Raw genomic sequence first — 23066 nt, 5'->3', positions numbered from 1 at the left:
AGGCCAAATGCAGCAAGGTGTATGCTTTGCTGAACTGAAGTGAGACATGGTGGCTTGAGAGGGGCCAGCGTGTGGATGGAGGTTTGACCCTGTCTTTACTGACTGCTCCTCAGAGACCACAGACTTCTTTACTCCCCCACAGCTTCACACATGCTGTTCCCTCTTCCTGGTTTCCCTTTCCCTCTACCCATCCTTCAGAGTCCAGCTTAGATTTCATCTCCCCTGTCAACCTTTTCTAGTACTCCCTGGAAAAATCCTTCCCTCTCGTGTCTGTGTTCTTGCAGTGTTTTTTTTGCGACACCTGCCCTTCCATATCATGACTCATCTCCTCCACAGAAGGTGAGTGTCTCACGGACGTGTCTTCCTCATGAGCTCACCCCAGCTGTCCAAACAAGCTCCTGGAATGGAGTGGTTGTGCTATGCTCAGAGATTGGATGACTGGTGGGGACCAATAGGAAGGAAGAGTCAGCTTCTATACCCAAAAGAGTAATAATAATACCTATCTTGGCTGGACGCGGTGGTGCACGCCTGTAATCCCAGCACACAGGGAGGCTGAGGCGGGCGGATCACTTGAGGTCAGGAGTTTGAGACCAGCCTGGCCAACACGGTGAAACCCTGTCTCTACTAAAAATACAAAAATTAGCCATGGTGGCACACATTTGTAATCCCAGCTACTCAGGAGGCTGACGGGAGAATTGCTTTAACTCGGGGGGTGGAGGTTGCAGTGAGCCAAGATCGCACCACTGCACTCCAGGCTGGGTGACAGAGTGAGACTTTGTCTTGAAAACAACAACAAACAAACGAACAAGAACAAAACCCATCTCCTTCTACCTCTTAGTCATAAAGTAATTCCACAAAGTACTTTAAGTTCCTTGGAATGAATAAAAACAAGAGCTACTGTTACAGAACACATTTGAACATGTTTCCCCTTTGAACCACAGCAAGTGGAGCCTGTGTCTCCTTGCTCTCTTACCCCATGCATTCATAGCTTCTCAACCATTTGGTAAAAATAGATTTTCTTTTACAGCTCATCACCAATGACCACTTTTTGGGAACTCTCCATATTTTGATGTTTATTTGCTGTGGTGTCAAATTTTGATTTTTGTATTGAATTTTGAATGAAAATTCTGTGTATTGTGTGTCCTCCTTTCAGGGCATTGGCCTTAATACAAGACTAGTTTTGTCTAGAGTTGCATGTTTGGTTGGCTTCACAATGCCACTTGGAACATCAAAAGTCAATAGGGTGGTGTCGTGAACCAGGGTGAGATCATGTACTGCAGGCTCAGAACTGCAAGCCTGTGATTCCATTTGTGCATGGGCAATTTTCTGTACTGTTTAGGAATAGTAACACAGTTAGTGCTAGGAGCTCTAGTTTTCAGGGCGTGGAATCACTGTCATAAGGTCTTGTTTGACATTTTTCTTTGAAATATTATGTTTCTCCCTTTCGAGCATCGTTGAAGTTATTCCTCGTTCCAAAGTCCAAAGAGGACTCTAGTTGACAGTAGGTTCTCAGAAGCATATGGGATATTGGAGGTTGTGTGCACAGTGGTTAAATGAGCAGGTTTTAGAGAGAGACATAGTGGAGTCAGGTCTGAATCCCCCTTCCAACCACCACCTTAAGATTTGCTGGCTGTTGTTCCTCCGGCAAATTGATTACAATTTCCTCAACTGTAAAATGAAGACAATACTTCCTATCTCATGTGGTTGTTATAGGAACTAAATACTGTACTTCTGTAGCTCAACCCACAAAGCAAACCAGAACAGAAAATAAATAAATAGACAGGATACCTAGATTCTAGTAAATGCACGATAAATGCTACCTGAAATTACTGATGTAATTAAAAGATGTTATCACTGCCCTCCCTACTGTGGTGGTATAGTATCATGTTGCCAGCCACATGCAAGAACTTCAGACTACCCCTGTGCCTTGCCTTCTGTGGATGTACAGCCTGGGTAATACTCTTCCCTTAACTGTGGGCTGGACCAAGGGACCTACTTCCAACAAAGAGAAGATGGCATAGTGATGGTAATTCACTTCTGAGATTGAGTTACAAAAATGTGCGGCTTCTGTGTTGGGTGTCTTTCATCCTGAGTGCATGCCTCTTGCTCTCCCTTGAATTACTCATCCTGGGGGAGGTCAACTGCATGGATGAGCAGGAAAGCACATCCTTCCATCTCTCTAGTGTCCCTTCAGCTGGGCCAGAGGCAACCAACTGACCTACACAAACTGTGAAACAAAGACTGTGCTGTGTAGGGTGCTACGTTTTTGGGTAATGTGTTATGCAACAATAGATGACTGATATAAAGCTGTAGCTGAAGCTGTCTCAGATCTCATGGTTGCTGGCCAGGCCAGCACTCCATGGAGATAGAAGAAAATAATCCTATACAATGTTCCCTGTTTTTTTTTTTTTTTTTTTTTTTTTGAGGGAGATGAAGAGCAAACTCCTAAGCGTAGCCCTTCATACTGTCACCCGTGCCTTACTTTGCTATAGGTAAACAAAAATGCCAACCACACTGAATTTCTTGACTCTCCTTGCAATGCTGTGCCATTGTTTTGCACCAGTGCATGTACCATTCCCTCTGTATGGAGCGCTCATACACCTTCTCTGTAGGGAAACAAAGGCCTCCCCTCTAGCAAGACTTATGTGAGCTTCCCCTCAGATCTGTGTCTCCTTCCCATGGCAGGCTGTGCATCTCTTAATGACAGGTCTGATAACTGTTGCTTATTTAGCATGTCTGGTATTTGGTTCTCTCCACTAACTGTGAGTTTATTTAAGGACTGTATTTCCTCAAGCCATTGAAAGCGCTTGGCCAATGGGTCCTGCTTAAATGTTTTTTCAGTGAATAATGGAATGACTGCAGCTCTCACACAGCAGAATTGTTTTCTGCATCCGACCTCTTATGAAGTGCAAATATGCTTTTCTTTATATTCTTTTAATATGTGACATGAGGGTTGTCCTTGCAATATAAACAGATCTGAAACAGAAAGAGCAGCTCAGTTACCTGACTCAGAAACAGGCTGGAGCAGACCAGTTTGGTCTGTAGATATCTATCAGAGAGTGGTTGCACTGGGAACCATGTCTTAATCACACAACTTGGGGTTCAGGGGTTGCTGGGAAATGCAATGGTTAGAACAATCTACATTTAATTTGTGAATGAGGATGGAGAAACCGTGGTTTCTGTGCAGTCATTTTGCTCTCTCCTATTTCCCAAGAGGCTTGATATTTCCCTCTGTAGAGTTTGCAAATGTAAAGAGTGATTATAACATTTGTTTTCAGATTGGTTATGGGTTTTGACCTAGAAACAAATTGGATCATAGCCAATGGCAGGGTTAGGGCCAAGACACATCACGATGGCAATTGCCATGTTCACCTCAGGTCTACCAAGGAATCCTTAACAGAGCCCAAATACAAGACTCAATACTAGGTACTGTGTTTTGTCATAAGCATAACATATAAAACTGACTTTTTATAGTGTAATTACAAAACTCTGATAGACTAAGACCAATAACAGTTTTCTTTCTCACTTCTTCATTGAAATGTGTGACAAAGAAGAAATACCTGAGATACTTGGATGAAAGTCACTGCAAATACTTCAGGAACTCAAAACACCAACAGAATGAATTAGAAGCTTTCTTTTCTGCTATGGGACCCAGAGCCAAAAATACAGGTCAGTTTTCTAAGATGGGAAAGTAAAACTGAGAGCGAACCTCTATTACAGAAAGGAACTTGGAAATTTGGCAAATAGTTGTATAATTTCTACCCCCAGTGAGATCTGGTTATGGATGTTATATTGATCAAACCAATGGAAATATTTCAAAATACTGACTTCATTTGGTGGAGGTGGGGAGGGGAGAAGCCTGTAAAAAAGCAGTGGACCAACTTGCTGAAGTGAGTGAGGCTGAGGGGAAGAGTAAATATGAGAAACCATGTCTTATTCATCTCTGTGTGCCACACATAGTAGGTGTTCAATAAAATCACTGAGTGCATGAACACGGACCCTTAATTCTTAGACCCAATGAAGGTTTCATAACCACTTCCAACTAATTTATAATTTAGATCACACGTTTCACAAATCTACTTTAGAATATCATTTGCAATTATGTCTTATGAAAATATGACATCAGATTTCACGGTTTTATCCTGGTCTGGTGCATGTTCCTTGGTTGCCGTAGTAACGAGTTGCCATGGATTACGCTGCAGGAGTTGCAAGGGTCAGCAAAGACCAGAGCTCTGTCATTCTTCATTCCAAGGCAATTGTCCCTGAAAAATGTGACTTGCTTCAATATTTAAGAACAGGGCACTGATATTAAACGAGAATGATACTTCGGTTAAAAACCAATAATTAACCTTGTCTTCAACTCTATGTCACACTTTAATAGCAATTTCATAAAGTGGACATTCCTCTGTCTTTCATTCTTGAAGTCCTAGATAGGTTTTAAATAATATGTCTCCTGGAAAAGCACACGGGTAATCGTTGCAATTTATTTTATGTCATTATCTAAGTAAGCCCTTGAGACCTTGCAATTCCCGCGCTTCTCTCCAGGGTAATTGCATGCATCTTGGGGAGATGTGAGATGATGTTAATATTCAGAACACTATCCCTTTGAAACGATTCACAGCCTACAATGGAACACTGTCTGGGTGGCTTTCTGCAAAATTTATTTTTAGACAAGTATAAGGTATTTCCTTTCTAAAGAATAATTTTTTCTCAAAATCATAGTCTTTGATGTCATGAGTTTACAATATGTATCCTGAAGACCAGTTTTAATTTTAATGTGGAGACTATGCAACTGGATTTTGTTACAATAAAACCCTTCGGGTTATAAATTAAGACCATCTCTGAGGCACGTAAATGCCATTCTTTCCCTAACACTTCTCACTCTTTTTTCCTCACTAAATCATTTTAAATTACTGTAGTGCTTTACACTGTAGTACAGAACATGCTTTAGTTGCTTAAACTTTTTAACACCAGTAGAGTGAAATTTTGGCACCCATGCAAGAAACATATAAAATATTACTGTCTTTCAACACAAAGATTAGATGGTTCTCAAGATTTCACGTTATTTGAAAACATTATCTCTCGAAGTGGTCAAATAATGTTAAATAGTTATTTCTTATAACAAGACAAAGTTGGAATATACATATATATTTCATTCATATATACAAATTCAAGTAGAATTATTTTTACATATTTGAAACTTTAGTTGTCACATTAAAAAGTGAATTAATTATAAAAATGTAAAAATACATTTAAAATATTTGAAATATAAGAATCTAGCTCTTTACTAGTCACAAAAAGTTTAACAAAAGTTTTAATAGTCTGTGTTCGGCTGGGCATGGTGGCTCATGCCTGTAATCCCAGCACTTTGGGAGGCTGAGGCAGGTGGATCACGAGGTCAGGAATTCGAGATTACCCTGGCCAAAATGTTAAAACCCCATCTCTACTAAAAATTACAAAAATTAGCTGGGCATGATGGTGGGTGCCTGTAATCCCAGATACTCAGGAGGCTGAGGCAGGAGAATCGCTTGAACCCAGGAGGTGGAGGTTGCAGTGAGCCAAGATAGCGCCACTGCACCCTAGCCTGGGTAACAGAGCAAGACTTCGTCTCAAAAAAAAAAAAAAAAAAAAAAAAAGGCTGTCTTTAAATTCTCCATATGTTTATTATTTTAAAGGATAAAAGTGATTTTTCTTACGTTTTTTGATTCTAACAATCAATAAACTTTTATGTGATGCCACATTCATTAAGAGTCAGATAACATTATTGATGTTAGGAATGGAAATGATTCCCATTTGCTCAGTTATTAAATACATTGATTATATGACAGAATATTATTTTCTTTGAGAGAAATAAATTTTTTATACTTTTTATGGACTACAGAAACTCTAGGCAAGATATTTGATTTACTGGAGTGTCTAATTATAGTTATAATTGAAAATGTTACAAGTGCTGTTATTTATCCAACTTTTGAGTTTGAATCCATTTTGCAGCAAGAGTGCAGAACACAGAGAAACTTTGGAAAATAAATCTGAAATTCATTATAAACGATGATCTCTTCAGTATTCACCCCTCCCCCATCGCTCCCTGTCCCCCCTCAACAAGTTTCAATGAAGACAAGCAGATTGACTATATTCTAATTAACAACCCAAAGACCTGGCTCGTTCTTTTGAATTGCCAAAATTGCTTTTGCTCCACATTCATCTGGTTTCAGAGAAGGAAAATAATCCACAATTTAAATAAGTGTATGCTAAAATTACTCCTGACGCTCTGAAATGCTTAGCTTTTCTAGATCTAGCTTTCACAGATGAAGGAGAGAAGGGTTGCACTGTTTCTTCTTGATAATTATGTATTTACATTAAACATAGACTCACACTGTGAGTTCATTCTTTAAAAATTAGCTCCAACAAATGTGGTCTTTGCAGTGCTCACCCTCCTTCTCCTTGGTGCTCCTGCTGGTGTCTCCTCTCATGTACCCTACACGCCCTTTGATGTCAACAGGAGATCTTGAGGGGCAGGAGGAGGTTATTGAGAGGCATAAAAAGGAATCAGAAAATCAAATTGAAGGTTTACATCAATTAGTTAAGAACCAAATCACAGAGTGCACCAACTATTTATTCATTACACTAACATATTTACCAAATGTATGTTTGCACTTATTTTAATTATGGATATTATTATTTTATGATCGTTGGCCTTTTTCCCTTTTAGGCATGGACTAGCTTTCCATATGGCGAAATCATGTTTTTAACATGTTAGTGAAGAAGGAGAAAGATCAAGCACTATTTTTAAAATAAAAGATTAGCAATTCCTTAAAATCTTTCTTTACTTATAGGAGATAATTTGATTGTCATCCACGTAAAAGTTCATAAGATTGAGCAAGCACAGATTAAGATGCTTCTAATTCAATATTATTCTTTGAAAATTGGATGCTTTTTATCTTTTCACCCTTCTTCCCTAACTATCCTTTTTCTTTTTCTGCGAGGCTGCTGGAGTGGCACTTCCTGAATGACATTTCAAGAGGGCTTTCCAAGTAAACGGCATAACAAAGAGATCAAGGCCTGCTGGGAAGCCAGAGTACATTTTTTTTTTGCTTCATGAAATGAATAGTTTTAATTATGTCTTTTCTGCCTCCTCCGTATAACCTTCCAGCCTCTACCCCCACACGAATCCTAAGGCAGCAAGCAAAACACTGACACTCATTTCTTCACACCTTTTTACCAACAAGTTTTACAATCAGTTAGGTCTCCAAGCAGGGACATTGTTGCCCTGCACTCACACAGCCTGGGTCCCCATCCTCTGCCAGCTCATTGCTGTGAGAGATAAGCAGACCTCCTAAGGCTCAATTATGATCTTGTTTTCAGTCATGCCTCCAGGATCTATAGCAATGCCAACAACAGCTTGAAAAATGGACCCGTTTTCAAAGAAGAGCTAGCTGTTGCTGTGACTGATGACTAGGGAACCTCTGGTTATTCAGGTTTTCAGAAAGGGTCAACTCTTCACTTCCAGCTAGTCTTTTCAGTACCTTGAAAACATTAAGAAGCAGTTATGCTAGCATCAGTTACACTTCTTTAAACTGCTAAGATAATTGCAAGCAAAAGTCAATGATCTCATAGGGATGCCACTTTCATATTGTGAATGAGCCAGTTTGAAAAATCTTAAATCAAGGCGTTGCAAACATTAAAGTTATTGTAATTCAGAGAAGACTTTTTTTTTTTTTTTAAATTGAGAGTGGAAATCTCTGGTGGGTTGCTTGAAATATTGGTTTTTAAAGTTTAAAAAAACCTGGTAAGTGAATTTGTACCATCCCTTATGAAACAAACTTTTGATAGGCCACAAACTTTTAGTGGAAATGAACATTTTATGAAAACAAACAAACAAATGTATTCAGTTAAAATGTTTTGAGCAAAACTCCATATTCTCTTTTATTCAACTGTCCCTTCCACAATTATAATAGTTCCCTCTCCTTAAGTTTATATTTATTAGGACACATATAATGTTATTAGTACGATACAGAAGCACTGTCTACCTCAGAATATCCTTGCAATTCTATTTTTAAGACTGTTGATAGTGCAACCACTTTAGACTCTTCAACTGAGTGAAACTCTGTTACTTGGTATGAAGCAATCAGCTTTTCTGTGAGCTCAGAAATCTCATCAATCTAACCTTGCCTTCAAATTTACTTTATAGAAAAACCAAATAATATACTTACTACTTGAAGCTGTTTACCACAGTTTTTACTTGAAGCACAATTTCATGAATTTAATAAACATTGTCTAATGGTAGATTGAATGACTAAAATAGATAAATTTTTAAGGCATGACTTAAATAGATAAATATTAAGATTATAAATGGGCCACTATCCCCGAATTCTTGCAATGTAGTGTAACAGTGACACCTCACAGGAACAAAATAAAGACTTATAGTGAGAATGATGTTGGCAAAATTGACCTCTGATGCCCATATGCCACTCTCACCAACTTTATGACTTTACTGCTTCCCTCTACATTGGGGAGAATCCCCTCCCCAATGATTCTCCTAACACACACACACATGCACACACACACATGCACATACATGTGCACACACACATACTTTCTCTCTTCCAGTTCCAATGTCCTGTGGTTGCACGCTATTTTCTTGGATCTCAGTTGGTTCTTAATTGCATGCAAAGAAAGTGGATTCTTTTTTGTAAGTCAAAAGGGATTTAATTAAAGAAATATTGGGTGGATCAGAAATATTGGGAGGTTGTAAAACCTGATCCAAGGCTAATCTTTGTGAGGTAATGCCCACATCACCCCTCAGAGTTTGTCTGATAAGGATACCGCCTCCACTGGGCTGCTCCAGCATTGCTGTCCCCATATCTTTCCTCTACACCAGGAGCTCCATTATAACTCCTGTGAAATCACTGCGGCTTCCACTGATGCCATAAAGTTGATTGTGTTAAGTCCATCCCCTGCAAAAATGGGGATACCGGGCCTGTTGCCTTGTGTTGCTTGTTTCTTTGCATTAAAGTCTTGTGTGCGTCTATTTGATTGGAGAAACTTAGATCACATGCTTGTATTCTGGTTGCACAGGAAATTGGAGAAAACTCAATTTCCTGAGCTCGACTTTGGGGAGCCAGGATTCTCAGTGTTAGAAGATTCCCAATCACAGAGTTTTCAAGAGGTAATGGGTCTAAGAAATGTTCTCTATAGGTATTGAACAGCCTTGCAATACCACAGGCTGAATGACCCATCCCTCCATCATCCATCCATCCATCCATCTATACATTCCTCCTTTCTTCTTTCACCCATCCCTCCTTCCATCCATATATCCATCCATTCATCCATTCGTCCATCTATACATGCCTCCTTTCCTTCCCTTATTTATCCCTCCATTCCTCCTCCATTCATTCATATATCCATCCCTCTTTCCATCCATCCATCCATTCATTCTATATTTTAACAGCTATTGAGCATCTGAAGTGTGAGAGGGAAGATGCTGGAAGCTCTGGGTACATAAACAAGGTGCAGAAGCAACTTTGAGGCTCTGATCATCTAATGAGGAAGAAAGAGGGGAGCAAGTCTGGGTGGTGCGAGCTATGGCCGGGATACCATGCAGACCAGTGTTGGGGTATCAGGTAGGGAGCACAAACAGCCCATGTGTTCCCCTGTACTTCTCTCTATCCTCGCAGCGAGGTGCGACCTGCTGACTAGTTCTTGCCTGGGGGCCTCAGGAGGGCTGGGCTGCAGCACCTCGTGCCTCTTGTTCCCTTTCTTCTTTCCACGTGGACACCTGGGAGACCTGTGTCCAAACTGATGTGAATGCAAAATGGAGAGCAGCAGGCAGACCCGCCCTGGGCTCCTTCTAAGCAAGAACTCACACTCTGTGTGAAGCCGTTGAAGACGGCAGTGTCTTTCGGTTGTTGCAGACAGCATTAATTACTCTAATTAAAATTAGCTGCACGGTAAATCAGGAAAGGTAGAGTTACCCAGAAAAGGGCGACTAGGAAATTTCCCCTTTCAACAATTCAGTGTAGCAAGTCAGACAGAGGAGTCTGGAGAGGAAATCAGAGGCCAGCTCTCAGAGGTCTTAGATGTGTCTTGCTATGAATTTGTTTTTTTTCTTGAGGCTCTGGGGAGTTACAGAAGAATTTTAATACCTTTTCCACCTTTCCACCTGGGGAACAACTTACCAATATCCTTTGCAGCACAGAGCTAATCTGATACACTAAAATCTGCTCTGGCTAATAAAAAAGGATCAATCTTTCAGCCTTCCCGACTTTACTAGTTCAAATATGCCATGCTTTAAGTATTATACAATTAGCCCATGAGGGTCTGCCTTGTGTAGGGTAAAGAACGACTTGTACTGAACATTGTGGTGCTCTTCAAATCACATGGAGCGTCTCATTTACAAGTCCAGCTTTGAGAAGACCAAGATATAACAACAATAAATTTATAGACCTTTTAAAAATGATGCTGAGGAAGTCAGCCAATTCTCAGTGGCGCTCACCTAGGTTCTAAAGCATTTTACAAGGCCTGTATGTTTTTCACATATAGCACACGAGCTGAAGAAAATGAGTTTTTATCCTGTGGGAGAGGAGAAAGAGATCAGTGTTACAGTTCTATTTTATTATACAGAAAAATGCATACATCCTAAATATTTGGAGTGAATGTTAGAGAAAAAGGTATAATTTGCAGTGTTTCATAAAAAATCTCAGAATATGAAAATTAGTCTAATGTGCATATGTGATTAAAAGTCTATATCTTCTTCATATTGTAACTTCTACCTGTGGTTTCAAATCTTCATTGTATTATTTTTTTTTATATCTTTCTCGATCAAGTTAAAAGTCATAGTTTAGCAAGTTTGACGTCCTGGGAATTTTCTATTTAGCTCTGTTGAGAACAATTAGTAACTCCTCTAAGAGTTAACTTTGGAAAATTCTTTACATTTAAATTCTAAATAACAGCATCCATTTACTCAAGACCTTATGTAACTGGAGGTAAATGAGTTTGTATTAGTTTGCTAAGGCTGCCATAACAAAGTACTATAAACTGAGTGACTTAAAATAGCAGAAATGCATCGCCTCACAGTTTTGGAGGCCAGAAATCAGGGTGTCAGCAGAGATACATTCCCTTGGAAGACACTGGCGCAGGATCTGCTGCTGGCTTCCCTCCTTGCTTCTAGTGACCTCAGGCATCCCTGAGGTCTTGGAGATGGTGGAGATGGTGGTGGTCTTTCCACTGCCCCTCTTCACACCATCTTCCCTCCATGTGTTCTGACCCGTGTCTGGATTTCCTCTTTGTATAAGGACAGTCATATTGGGTTAGGGTTCACCCTGATGACCTCATCTCAGCTTGATTATCTGCAAAGACCAGACACTATTCCCAAATAAGGTCACATTCACAGCTCCTGGGGTTTGGACAGCACCATCTTTTGGGAACACAATTTGACCCATAGCAATGTGTGTATTCCTCAGCTTTCACTAAGCTATGCTGGGTAACGACCCCAGAATCTCAAGGACTTAGCACGAAGACTTAGTCTGGCTCTCACTGCATGTCAATTGCAGGTAGATGCGGCATTGCCTGGCTCTGCTCTGCCTGTCTTCGTTGCAGATCCAGGCTGAAGGATAAGTCAAGTCAAATGATCAGGCTTGGATGTCAGTGAGCAAGGGGTACACTTCTATTACAAGGAAAACGGAATAATTGGTAAAGATAGTCTACCATAATGTATAAAGACTTTTTTTTAATGTGAAAGAAAATAATAGCTTTCCTTCTTCTGCCCCACCCCACAATATTTGTATTCATTAACCTATTACTCTTCTGATACTAATTTAGAAAATTGAACTCAGTTTATACAGCTACACCAAATACTGCTTACATTTACCACTCAACAGATAACATTAATGAAGTGCTAGGATTGTGTAGGAATCTAGGCATTTTCTCTGGAAAAGTTTTGGAGGTTAGATGACCCTCGGAAACAGGTTAATCTATCAGTGACTACACAAGTGTGGAATGGTAAAAGTGTTGAGAGTACAGTTTCTGGGGTCAGAGTCCTAGAAGGTCAAACCCCTGCTTTACCATGTTCTAGTTGAGTAGCCTAAGCCTCGGTTTCTTCATCTGCAAAATAGGATGAATGCAAGCAGCTGCCTGCCGTGACACACATTCGTGAAAGTGGCTTAGCGCAGAGCTCAGCAAATGTTCTTACAGCTGTGGGGACTGTTTCCTTCCAGTCATTCATCCAGCAAATACTATTAGTGTCTTTTATGCCAGATGCTGCACCCAGCACTAGTCCCTGTAGTGGTGCCACGTGGATGGCATAGACTTGCTTATTCTTTTTTTTTTTTTTTCCCGAGACAGAGTCTTGATCTGTCACCCAGGCTGGTGTGCAGTGGTGCAATCTCGGCTCACTGCAGCCTCCAACTCCTGGATTTCAGCGATCCTCCTTCCTCAGCCTCCCAGGTAGCTGGGATTACAGGCATGTGCCACCACGCCTGACTAATTTTTTGTATTTTAGTAGAGACGTGATTTAACCATGTTGACCAGGCTAGTCTCGAATTCCTGGCCTCGGGTGATTCGCCTGCCTCAGCCTCCCAAAGTGCTAGGATTATAGGTGTGAACCACTGCACCCAGCTGACATAGACTTTCTCTCAGTGAGTGTGATAGTCCCAGGGCTGGAAGGGGACAGAGGTTGCTAGGATGGAACAAGAGATGATGTCACCAAGTGGTGTTGATAGCCATGGGCAATAAAACTACACATGTGTATATGTGAACAACAGGATCACACTCACTGTGACTGAGACAACGTGGGAGGCCACAGGGGCTGAGACTGGACGAGGAAACAGCATACGCCACACTCACTCCTCTCAGCTGTCCGCCAGGCTCAGCGAGTGGAAGGTCAGCATAAAGTTGTAGCATTTTGTATTAAATTGAATTCGTTATTCTTTCATTGAAGCTGGTACATCAAATTTATGTTAATTAGGCCTGGTGCCGTGGCTCACAACTGTCTTCCCATCTCTTTGGGAGAAGAAGGAGGGTGGATCAGTCGATGCTAGGAGATCTAGATCGGCCTGGCCAACATGGTGAGATTCCGTCTCTACTAAAAATATGAAAGTTGGCCGGGCGTGGTGGCGGGCACCTGTAGTCCCAGCTACTCAGGAGGCTGAGGCAGGAGGATTGCTTGAAGCCGGGAGGTGGAGGCTGCAGTAAACCAAGATTGTGCCACTGTACTCCAGCCCGGGCAACAAAGCAAGATCTGTCTCAGAAAAAAGAAAAAAAAAGTTAATAAAATGGTTGAATGATGCAGCTCCATTGTAATGTATCAAAGTTGTGTTGTTACCACTAATCACTATTAAAAGGGAAAGCCTTCCGTGTTTTGTTTCTGAGGGGTGGTGGTAGTGATGGGATCTAATCTGAAGAATCCCAAACCCCCAAACCTACTTTTACTGTGGACCGCAGTGCCCGCTGCTGCCTTACAGGGTGATGCTCATGCCATGGCCTGGACCCAGGGTCTGAATGCATGGCCAGGTGAAGGAAGAGGGGAGAGGGAGGCCACCAGGGGAAACATCAGGCCCTCCGAGGCTGGTTCTCTATGAACAGAACAATGACCCTCTGGGAAAAGAAAGAAACATTTAGAGCCATCTGTTTTTGGGTGGTGGGGGAGGGAGTCTCGCTTTGTTGCCCAGGTTAGAGTGTAGTGGTGTGATCTCAGCTCACTGCAATCCCCGCCTGCTGGGTTCAAGTGATTCTCCTGCCTCAGCCTCCTGAGTAGCTGGGATTACAAGTGCCCGCTACCGTGCCCGGCTAATTACTGTATTTTGGGTAGAGACGGGGTTTCACCATGTTGGCCAGGCTGGTCTCAAACTCCTGACCTCAGGTGATCTGCCCACTTCAGCCTCCCAAAGTGCTGGGATTACATACAGGTATGAGCCACCGTGCCCAGCCTAATTTTCTTCTGGTAGTTTCTACAGCCCAGAATCAGAAGTGGGGACAACTCATGGCTTAGTTTCTGTCTGACAAGATGGGTTTAGAGGATGTGTGAATTCTGAGTGCTAGGAAAATTTTAATTGAAATGGTTGAGCAGATGTGGTTTCAGGCTGGGTTGTTATAAAAACGTCATAAGTAAGTGGTCATAATACCTTGTCATTGATTGTAGTTACCAGTTTCTGAGGGGTTTCTATTTGTATTTTACATCCAGAAAGGGACTCATGGGAGATGAGAGAGGGGCTGAGAATCAAAGGTCACACTGAGAGTAAACAGGAGTGAGAGTAGGGGGTTGTAACAGGGGTAAGAATTTCTGAGTTTAAGATGGTGGAGATGGAGCAGCTTCAGGTAATGCTGAAGTCCAAGGTGTGGCTGTGAGTGCTGGTGCTAGAGGAGGGTATAGCTGAAGGCCAATGGAGGTAGTTGAAGTGTGAAGCCAGCAGTTTGCAAGGGCCATCAAAATAAATGGCTCCCAAGACACTTCAAAGAGGACAGTGATGGTCCAAGTGTGCAGACCCTCAAGGCATGTGGGTGGGGAGCAGACACCAGTGGAGGCAGCACTGTGGTCAGGGAAGTGCTAATGGAATGGTGTGGACTTCAAAAGAAACCAGCTGGGGCAGAGAACGGATCAGAGGTCAAGAGGTGACTGTAGCTGTTTTGCCTTATTTTGGAAAACTGTAAAATGGGGGAACTCTGAATTCCATTCAGGTTAGTAAGAGAACAGCACATCAGGGGAAAAGAATGGTGTCGTTCCAGAAGTTGTTGACAATAGAACAAAGATGCTGGGCTGATGATAAATGGTAACAAATAAACAAACAAATTAAAACAACTGCAAACAGATGGGAGGTGGCAGGAAATTAGGTTTAATGTATTAAGATGCCTGAAGATGGATGGCTTCCAGGCTGAAGGATTCAGTCTTCCCTCTTCATTCAAACACCCACGTTCTTCCCATTTTCCCTTTTGCTACCTTCACTGTTCGGCTTGTTCTCAAGTTAATTCTTCTTCCATAGTGGGGAGAAAAGTTGTTTTAGGAGTGCCTAAATCCTCCAGGAATTTTAGGAGGCCACACCCAGATGAAAGGTGAGCGTTCCTTCCTGGTTGTCTGTATCAACAAGGAAACGTTTCCCAGATGTCTTTAAATTTCTTCTGATGTCATCGTTAACTACATCTGCATCACACGCCTATTTCTAAACCAGCCACTGCCAAGGAGAATGGGACTGCCATTGCCACCATTGACTGCAAAGCAGTTTCCCATGAATAGACAACACATTGTATGAAAAAATGAAATTTCTGTTAAAAGGGAGAAATTGTTGAGTAGGCAATCAATAGCATCTGCTATATTTTACATTAAACAAAATAATCACACAAATATCATTAAAATCTGACTACATGTATACATATCACCAACTGGATAAATAAAAATAGAATTGTAATCTACTTCAATTTAGCCTGTGCTCCCGCTGAGCCACCAAAATTACTGTTGCTAAAGTTACCATCATGCTGCTAAAACTACTAGGCCCCTCACGGTAAGCGTCGTTCTTGACTTTTCCACGGAAATCTGTGATTTGAGTTTTCCCGAGATCGTCTTTTCTCCTGACTTCTGACACATCGTACCCTTCTGCTTTTCCTCTTCCCCCTTTACTTATTCTTTATATTTTTTCTTTGCTTGTCTATTCTACACTAGTTGTTAACCAAGGGTGATTTGGGGCCCCAGGGGACACTTGGCAAAGCCTGGAGGCATGTTTGGTTGTCATAATTAAGAGGAGGCTGCTAACTTCTGCTGAGTAGAGGCTGCGATGCTGCTGAACATTTTGCGGTGCACAAGGCTGCCCCTACAGCAACGATTATCTGGCTCCAGACATCAGCAAAGCCGACACTGAGGAAACCTGAACCAAGCCTCCTCTAATAGGGCTTCTCAGGCACCAGTGCTGTCCCTTCTCCTCCTGTTCTACCTTCTCTCCTGAGGTCATCTCATCTTTTCCCACTTTAAAATACCATTTATGTACCAACAGAACCAATTTTATTGTATTTTCAGATCTGATTTCTTTTCTGAGTTACAAGTCTAGATGTTAAACTGTCTACTTAAAAATTACATTTAGATTACACAGGCATCTCAAACTTAGTATTTTCAAAACTTACTTGACCATTCATGCCAAATGCACTCCTCTTCCTCAATTCTTCATTTCAGAAGGAGTTATTATTCACCCAGCTGTGGAAACCACAGGCCCATGAGTCCTTCCTGAAGCTACCATTTCCACAACTATCACCATATTTGTGGTCCAACACTGAGACCTACTGCTTTTAACTCCAAAATTACCCCGACTCAGGCCCCACCTGACTGCCACCACCCTACTTCCAGCACTGTCTCCTCTTACTTTTTTTTTTTTTTTTGGTAGACCATGAGTCTTGCTATATTGCCCAGGCTTGTCCTGAACTCCTGGTCTCAAACAATTCTCTTGCCTTGGCCTCCCAAAGTGATGAGATGATGGGCATGAGCCCCTGTGCCCAGCTCACTGTCACCCCTTAACTGGCCTCCTGGCATTGTCTCCCTGCTGGTCTCCAGACATTCACTTCTACTCCCCTCCAATCTGTTCTCCAAATAGTAGCGAGGCAGGCCTTGTGAAGCTAGACCATGTCACACCCATTGCACTTGTGATAGAAAACCTAAAATCCTCAAGTCAACCTATAACCCTCCTCTCTGGTTTCAGTCTTTGATGCCTCCTGTCTGTGTTTCCTAGAGCTCTCACATTAAAGTTCAGCACCAAAAACGAAGTGCCTTCCACAACAGAAATGTATGATGCCAATGTTCTAGAGGCTAGGAGTCTGAGACCAAGGTGTGGGCAGGGCTGTGGGGGAAGGGTCAGTTCCAGACCCCTCCCCTGGGCCTCTAGATGGTCTTCATGTTCACATGGTTGCCTCCCTGTATGCACATCTGTCTCCAAATTTCTCCTTCTTTTAGGGAAACCAGTCATGTTGGATCAGGGCCCGCCCTAATGACCTCGTTTTAACTTCATTAACTCTATAAAGACCCTGTTTCCAAACAAGGTCACATTCCTATGAATACCAGGGTTTAGGACTCCAACATAGGAAGTTTGGGGAGACACAACCCAATCCATCACACCCCTCTTAATTATCAAGGATTTCTGTATCTGTTTCCTCAGTCTAGAAGGCTTGATTCCTTACTCTCCACTTCATTGTCATCTATTCCATTCAGCCGGCAAGACTCAGGTTAAATGTGGCTTCTTCCAACAGGACAGGTCATCCTTGATGCCTCCTCTAGGTCAGGTCCCCTGTGACACTCACTCACAGCACCTTCTGGTGTGACTTCCTGTGCTTGTAGCAATTCTAAAATATATATGTAGGTGGGGATTCTTTTTTGTTTGCTGTGTTTCTCTCCTGCATCGTTTATAAGTTCCATGAAGACTAAGACCATGTCTAATTTGTTCATCACTGCATGCCCAGTGCCTACGCAGTGGTCTACAGAAAAATACTTAAACATTTATTGACTGAACATGAATTAAAAATCATCACTTTCTTAGTCTTCTTCTCTTTCATCTTCACTTTTGATGCTTTTTTTTTCTCTCTCAGAAGGAACAGTTTTCACATTTTCTCACTAGTGTTTCTAGGTAAACCACAGCAAGCTGAGCACACGAAGCTGTTGCCGTGGAAGCTGGGGAGGTGGGTTGGATTCCTCACCAGTCAAGTGACCTTTTACCACCCCGACGTCCATGATTTACGTCTGTTTTTCAGAAAGATCACTAATGACTCTGTCCTATGAACATTTACGTTGCCTTTTGTTAACCCACAAAGGTTACATCTTTGAATGCCAGAGTTCTTTCAAATAAAAGTTTATGAAAATTGTACCCTTGCCTGCAGTAAGGCCAATGCATATATAGATTGAATAAATGCATGTAAATTTTCTTTGCTTTTTCTTGGTATTGTATCAATTCAGTTTGATAACATAAATTATTTCACACTGATTAGAAGAGACTCACTTTCTCTCTATATATATACACACACATACAGATACACGTATATACACACATATGTACATACATATATACACACATACACATACACATATATGTATATATATCACATAGGAAAACAAATACATTGTTACTAATAAACTCAAGTAACTTAGTATGAAAGGTTTCCCAATACATAAAGTCCATGGAAGGAGGTTTCCTCTTGCAGGTGGAGTGGGGCTGGAATGTTGGCATGCGGGGCAGGTGCGTTATTACTGATAGCAATGTCTTCATTTGGACTGGAAAAGTCAAGGAGAAAGAGTTGTACCAGTCTTTCAATAGCTTCTACAGATCCATTAAACTTAAAATAGATTAATCTCCAGAGACAGTCAACTTCCCGGACACAGCAATTACAGTGAAAGATGGCAAGCCCAAGACATCCATTTAATGGAAACCTACCGCCCAATACAGCTGCCTCCATAATTCTAGTTCTCATCCTGTGCAGGCTGCTTCTCCATCTCTGCTGCCAAACTATTCAATGCCAACTTGTTCTTCCCCTTAAAAGGCAGAGAGGGATGAATTTCTGAACTTTGCAGGATGTTCACTGGAAATGAGGCAAACTTAGGATACTTTGAAAAACATTAAATCAACTTAAAAAAAGTAAACAAAGCCTAGGAAAGCCAAATATGAGTTAGGTGACATATACCAAGACGACTGGCCTATGCACAATTACTTTGAAGACACTGGAACAATGCTTAGACCAAGTAGCTCTAATTTACCCAAGGAATGAAAGCAAAAACACACCATTATATATTTTTAAAAGTTTGTTTTATGAGAAATATATTCTGAAATAACATCCATCAAGTTAAAGTTGGATTCATGTTTAAGTGGTAGACTTGAAAGAACCTTTTATAAGCTACATAGAGTTTGGTTAGGTGTAACATATTCATTAATGTTTAAAATTAATATTTATTGAGAACCGTTAAAAGGGCAAGTTATCTTCCAAAGATTGGAGGAATGTCAGAACTGAAATGGTAATTTACAGACAATCAGATCTTGTCCCGCTTCCTCGAAGAAATGGAGATTTAGAGAGAAGAGATTTATTGGTCCTGTGTTATAGCAGTTTGTTATTAAAGAATACTATTTTTCTCCTGAAAATAAATTCACAAAGTTCCTACCCTAGGTAGCAGCAATGTCCCAGGGAATCTGGCGACTCTTCAAAGACTTCGAAAGTTGTGTGCATTTTCTACTGGGCACGCAGCCCTTCTGGAACATGTCAGTATGTTTTTTCTTCAGGGCATCGTGCAGGACCCGTTGCCTACGGCTAATAGTCCCAAATATGTGTGTGTGTGTGGACGGATTGGAATTCTCTGCTGGCCATAAATAGGCATGTGTGTTTTGGTTCAATGTACTTTTAATAGTTAGAGACCTCGTGAAAATAAAAAATGTTCTAAAGTTATAAATATGTATATGAATATTGCAGTTAAATACAACAGGCAATTGTACATAATTTAACTTTAAATACAAACATACCTGACAGCCACGCCTAAGATTAAATAGAAGGTTTACTTTTCTCCCTAGTTTATAATTCTCTGTTCTCTTCCAATTCGTCATTTACAAGCCAAGTTCCATACTGTTAGCCAATAATTTTGTATTTTATATTCAACACATTTAATTTTGCTAGAGCTATGAAATATCATTTACAACCTTCCACAACTTATTTGCCTGTTTCTTATCAATTTCAGATCCATAATTGCTTTCTCACACCTCTTGTTGGTTCATCAGATTCTGTCTAGATGAGGCAGTCTTATTGCTGCAAAGCTGTTTAGTCATTATATCGAATTAAGGCAACGCTATGCCCCATGCACCGGATTTTTCACCTGGGCGTGTGTGTTTACAGCTTCCATTGCTTCCTTAGTGTCGTCTTCTGGTTATTTATTTATTTATTTATTTACATTTTGAGACTGAGTCTCGCTCTGCCACCCAGGCTGCAGTGCAGTGGCGAGATCTCAGCTCACTGCAACCTCTGCCTCCCGGGTTCAAGCGATTCTCCTGCCTCAACTTCCAGGTGCCCACCACCACGCCCAGCTAATTTTTGTATTTTTAGTAGAGACAGGGTTTCACCATGTTGGCCAGGCTGGTCTTGAATTCCTGACCTCAAGTGATCATCCAGCCTCAGCATCTCAAAGTGCTGGGATCACAGGCAGGAGCCACCACACCTGGCCTGTGTCGTCTTTTTAAAAACCATTAAAGAGAGGAAAATGTCTAAAGCTGTGGGTCTATTTGCTATTAGTACCATTGGCAGGACATGGAAAGTAACACCTATGTTTCCTGAGTGCTATATATATGCTACTAACACTTCTGGACTTTTTAAATGTTTTTGTTCGTTTGATCTACATTTTAATAAAATTATTACCATCTTCCTAAATAAGCCATTTAAGTTTCATTATGTTTGAATAGAATACGTGCTTAGAAAAAAAATCAGTTTAGTTTCTTCTCCTGAGCCTTCAGACTCAGCAAAGAGTGATATCTGGTAATGTCTGGTTGAACTCATATGTTAAAAAAACAAAAAACAAAAAAAACAAAAAAAAACCACCAAAAGTTTGTGATCTTGTTCTTGGCAATCTTCTGTTCAGGAAACGTCAATTCCCAGTGCTTGGGTTTCTAAAAATGATGACCTCTGAAGCATGCACCAATGTCTGAAGAAGTGGGCTTAATTTGTTTAAAGTTTCAGCTATCACCATGCGGCCAGTAGCCTGGATGCACGTCTTCCAGTGTCAGGCAGGACTGTAACAGCTGAAGAAGCCATCCAGTGCTTCTTTCTCATTTTATGAGTCTGAGACTTAATGGAGTACTATACAGGAAACTGGCAAGCACCGTTTTCACCTGGGGTGGTTGTGGAGGGTTATTCCGTTAGTTGGGAGTGGTTTCTAAGGAACACTTGCCGTCAGATTCCCTATTGTCAGTGATTCATTTATGTGACAACCCAGCTTGCCCCTGGCAGCGACAGTCCTCGCGGTAGCAGTGCTTTGGGGCTCACCTCTTACCAACAGGTGTAGGCAATAGCGCAATCCATCTTGCAAATTAAATGTGCTTAGGTATTTGTCAATTTTACTGTTATCACTGTAAGAGGCAGAAAGGGGAATTGAACCATTATTCTTTTAAAAACGATCACAAAATATGTATTATTCCTAATCAATAAATAGGATTTTCCACTGCTTCAGTTACTCCAGGAGAACAAGGCAGGGAGTTAAGGCATCTTGCTTTGCTCCTTCAAACCCCCAAAGTTGTCTTCCGTCCTGTAAAAGACAACTTGAACTTACCAGCCACACAAAGCCTGGCAGTATCAAAGGTTCATGCACTTTCTCCAAAGGGCCTGCCCTGTGCCAGGGGCTTGTTGAGGGTCCACCTATTTTTTGTCATCTTTTAATGAATCTTACTATAAGCAAAGCAATGGGCTCTGAGCCTGGAAGGGGAGACACCAATAAGAAATAAGACACAAACTTCGCAGCAACGTGTACACCAAGCCGTTCTATATAGCACAAGAAGTTGCTGATGTCTTGGACCTGGAGGAAGCTTTCTCGTTGTCATTGCAGACGGCCTCCGTATTTCCCAACGTGGAGCCTCCCGTTTCCTAAATACCTAATATATGTTCATATTCGTGTAGCAGGGCTTTTGTAACAAAGCGTCACAGACGGGTGCCGTGAACAGCAGAGATGTATTTCTCGTGGTTCTGGAGGCTGGAAGGCCACGATCATGTGATGGACAAGTTTTTTTCGTCTGAGGCTTTCTCCTTGGCTCCTAGAGGGTTGTCTTTCTCCTGCGTCTGTTCACGATCTTTTCAGTGTGTGTGTCTGTGTCTTTTTTTTTTTTTTTTTTTTTTTTTTTTCCGCCGCAGTGGGTACAGCCGCTCCTAACGCTGCTGCTTTTTGGTCTTCAGGTTCTCTTCGCGCTGGTGGAGCCGGCGGTGGCTGGCGCGAGTCTTCTCAGGCCTCAGAGTCAGGGGCTTGCGCTTCTTGCCCTTGTAGACTTCCCTGAGGATTTCTTTCTGAGTCTGGTTAATAACGGTGAGAACACGGGCAAGGGACTTGCAGACGACTCGGATCTTAGAGAGCTTGGAGGCCGCGCTGCCTGTCACTTTGGCAACTTGCAGCTGGGACCGCTGCACCCTCAGGTCGCCTGTTTCAGCAGCTCCTCCTCCTCCTTCCCGCGAAGGTCTGGAGACTCGATCTTGGCCATTGCTGCACAGGCCGCCCATTCATCTTTTTTTTGTATATATATCTTATATATATTTATATATACATTTATATACATTTATAGATATTTTAATATATTTTTATATATCTATATAGAGAGAGACACCAATCACATTGAATTAGGGCCCCACCCATATGACCTCATTTAACCTTAATCACCTCTTTAAAGACCCTATCTCCAAATATAGTCATGTTCTGAGGTACTGAGGGTGAAGGCATCAACATGTGAATTTCGGGGCACAGGGTTCAGCTGATAAACTATGCCAAGCCTTTTATACATATTATTCTCTCATTTACTCACGACAAAATTCCTCCATGGGAAATGCTATCATTGACATTTGCAAATAAACAAATCAGGGAAGTAGAATAGAAAAATGTGGACATTTCAGGCTTTCTAATGGGGCTGATTTCCAGTCCAAGCAATTCCATGTAAGCTACGTGAACTTGGCTAACCCACTTAAACTCTGAGCATTATCACACAGAAAAAGATGAATTCCAGTGAAGAATCAGCCTTCCCTAAAAATGCAATGCTACCTGTCTACAGTTAGACAAAGAAAGTTAAGATCTCAACTATTCAAGAGATTCTTACTATTTTTCTTCTATGGATAAGCAATTGATCACTTATAAATATGAAATGTTTTACTGGACAAATACTGGGATCCTTTAAAAATGTACGTGGTTTGCGTTCTTTTCAAAGAGGCTTCTCAAGCTTTGGTAACTTATTAATAAAAGACCCATTCTCCCCTCCCATCAGAGAGGACTGATAATTATAAGGTCCTCCCTCCTACATCTGACTCATGGAGCAAATCTTTATGAGCAAAGACCGTGTTTTCCTGGAGGGAATACCTGGTTGAACTCGTGTGTTTACAAAAAAAAAAGC

At 41.4% G+C, this 23066-nt stretch overlaps 1 pseudogene; it reads right to left on the bottom strand.

Moving 5' to 3' along the window:
* Positions 1 to 18415: 18415 nt before the first annotated feature.
* Positions 18416 to 22169, bottom strand: LOC710971 (large ribosomal subunit protein uL29 pseudogene; annotated as a pseudogene).
* Between the last annotated feature and the right edge of the window lie 897 nt (positions 22170 to 23066).

The sequence above is a fragment of the Macaca mulatta genome, chromosome 17 (genome assembly GCF_049350105.2).
Source record: "Macaca mulatta isolate MMU2019108-1 chromosome 17, T2T-MMU8v2.0, whole genome shotgun sequence".
Classification (NCBI taxonomy): domain Eukaryota; kingdom Metazoa; phylum Chordata; class Mammalia; order Primates; family Cercopithecidae; genus Macaca; species Macaca mulatta.
The sequence above is the reverse complement of the archived record's forward strand: the minus strand, read 5'-3'. Positions and strand labels throughout refer to the sequence as shown.